Below are 3,387 nucleotides of genomic sequence, written 5' to 3'. Positions count from 1 at the left end.
TTGAAGACATGAAAGCGATTTTATGCATTCCAAGTATCATTTATCTTATTTTTGTATGGAAATGATTTCACATCGTAATGATCCCTTTGAAGCATTGACTGTGGTGAATATAAAGTGTTCAGGTAGGGATGCGCAAGTTTTGTATGGGATTTACTGTTGGATTAAGTACGGTTTTAAAAGGACAAGTATCTTTAAAAACTCAATCTTGAGATTTTTAAATAAATTAATAATTCATTAATGTTAATGTTCAAATAACAAATGGGACTGAAAAAAGCAAAACTTTGAAATATGATAGCGATAAAAAATACTAATGCCAAATATATTAAGTACATTGAAACAAACCGATCATGTTCGTTCATGATGAGAAATCTATGTAGGCACAGGTACAGAGATTGAATCTGCGACCTATTATGTAAAAGTCGGCTTCTCAATTACAAAGCAAACGGTTATTCGTTGATTTTCTTACCAATTTCGACTTCCAACATTTTCAGTGGGTGGCGCATCACTACTCTCGCAGGCAGATTCGGAATTGACTCTAGGAGCTCTTTTATTTGCATTTTACAGGATAAAGGCGGAGATTTGATTTCGGGACAGGCATGTAAACACCTGTGTTTGCTTGTTCCCTAATGATATATGGACGTACTAAGAAGAATGTTCAACGATACAGCTCTAAATAAGTCCCTGCTTAAGAAATTGTTTTCGAGTGAATTTGTCAGGGTATTTAGACCTTGTTGTGATCGAAAATAATTATCCTACATCATACATTTTAGACATTTACAAAAAAAAGACTATCGTAGATACCTAAATATAGTAAAGTACCGACCTAAACTAATCATACAAATCAATATACTTGAAAATGTAACCTAAACGTTCGTGAAGTGTGTAAGTATAGCCAACAGGCAACTAGCAAGTTGTCCATGTACTCCTGTAAGTAACAAACTCTAACGTATTATGTATAAATACTGGTACAAATGTGATAAATATTCATACAAAATAATATTTCAGAATAAATTTCTTAAGAATACGATTAGCTACATCAACAAAACTCAATTCCAACTTTACTGCCAATCTAAATGAAAATGCTTTTCTTTTATCTCCTCGGATTTTTCCACTTAGAGTTCGCGTCTTATGAAAGAGATTAAGCATTCTTTAAATGGATGAGAGACGGTTAGAGTTCGAAATGTAGAATAATATTATTCCTGACTTATTTATAATTCCTTTGTACAATGTTTGAAATTTTAATCAATTCGACTGCAACCATTGTGAGAGAAAGAAAAAATAAAATTTATTTCATTCCAACTTCGGTTAAAAATAGAGTTGTTCAAATAAGACAAACCTCAACTTCTTTGCTAACAAAAAAAGTAACAGACAATGTTGAACACCAGTTCAACATTACAATATCCTTGTGGTTACTTTAGACAGATGTATGATTTAATAGTTAGTTATGTAAACTAGCGTGTACCTTTTATAAGGGGCCGGTCTTTGGACGCATAGGCATAGGTCCGAAATAACAGTAACTTAGTACTATTTATAGTATGAGCGTTTTCTTACTTTACTTCTTATTTTTATCTTATCAAAAGAATCAGAAAGCACATAATATCGAACACAAATCTTGATAGATCTTCATCAGCCCGCCCGCCGTCTCCCGAAAGCCAATCAAATATTTTCTTAGCGTAGCCGATGTTATCTTTTAATATTATACTCCTGATCCGCTATATTACTATTCCACACGACATAGCAGACGTACCAAGGTTTTTATTGGCACAATATTATTTTTCTATCAACGAAACTTAGATGTTATCAGAAATTAGTTTATAAATCGTTTACTGTGTGTTGAATACTATTTTTTTAAATAATTGAGTCAATCCTAAATTCATAAATTGTAGTAACTTATTTATTATCCACTTAAAACCTCAGCAGTGATATAGCTCATGAAGCTAAACAGTGACATCTTATCTTATGTTATAAGTTAGGTATATGTCATTTGTAATGGGTGCTAATTTGCGACAAGTCTTATCTGATGACACGAAAACTAATGGATAACGAATATTAAATTGACTAGAAGACCGAATCTCATTCATGAACCTATTTTCTTTTACACAGTGATAAAATATTTTTGTTTGCCTCATCATTTCTTCCATACTTATTTATTACATTCCCTGATGATAAAGCAATAGTCATAATTTTCTTCTCTCATTTCCTTATCTTCCCGCGTTTCTTTCTATACCAATTACATACCTGTTTGGAACGCGAAAAGGAATTTATATCTGTCTCAAGTTCGGACGAAGCATTAAGCGTTGGTTTTTTCATTCTCCATGACGGATGCTCACCGCAATTAGTGTCAGGAAATTACAGAAGAAAACAGCGGGCCATCCATCACCTGCCGTGAAAAAATAAACGGCAGAAATCTCCGTGCAGAGCTTATACAAAACGTCATTCACCCTAGAGTGACGTAGCAGATCCGTTATGGCCAGATTGCTAAATGAAAAACGTCTTTAAGGGCCTGTAATTAAACGTTTTCTTGTGTATTAACTCGTTAGTGTTATAGAAGAAAATAGCCAGTTGAAATGAGAAGTCACTGTGTGTTTCTTAGACTAAAATGCATACAAAAATCATAGCGTGCTTGAGCATTGTTTGCTTCTTTTCACACGCGCTTATCCAATGACTGTGATGTGCTGGCTTTCTCACGATGTCTCGCTCCAGGACTGTATACATATTTAGGCTAGCTGTGTCCGGGACTTCGTACGCGTGACAATAGTTTGAATAATATTTCCCGTTTTTGTATCATTTTTCTTTGCTCCGCCCTTATGGCTGTAGGGTGATAAAAACAAATTTATAAACAAATATTAGTAGGTGTAGATGTAGCGCTTGCCAATTTAAATATCATAGTAACCAGATGATTGTATCAGCTCATGGTATGCTATTTCTTTGTAGAGAACCGAAGACTGTCATGAAATGAACTATGGAGAAAATAGGTTACAGAATTTGTTCATTTAGATTTACGGCCAGTATGCACGTCAAAAAGTCGCTCCGACCTAATTCCCCGCGGGAAAAGTCGCTAATTCAACTGACACATTTACCAAAACATCCGCACGCAAACGTCAACTTCAATAATTCCTCAATCCTGCAACCTCAGAAAGTGGGCTAATAAAAACTCCGTAAAATCCGTAATAAGCGAGCCAGCCCAATTTTCGCGGGTTAATGGTGTTCGCAAACACCTATCGCTTCGAACCGGAAATCACGTGTAAAATCTCCATTAAGAACATCTCCCGATTGATCCGGGATGAGCAACCATCTATTGGACACGGCCCATAGCCGGAACTCGTGACCTGAATCCAGAGTTACCCGAAAAGTTTGGGTTGGGATTAACCCATAAGAATTTTGCGA

The sequence above is a fragment of the Ostrinia nubilalis genome, chromosome 7 (genome assembly GCF_963855985.1).
Source record: "Ostrinia nubilalis chromosome 7, ilOstNubi1.1, whole genome shotgun sequence".
In the NCBI taxonomy this organism is placed as follows: domain Eukaryota; kingdom Metazoa; phylum Arthropoda; class Insecta; order Lepidoptera; family Crambidae; genus Ostrinia; species Ostrinia nubilalis.
Note: the sequence above shows the minus strand (reverse complement) of the source record.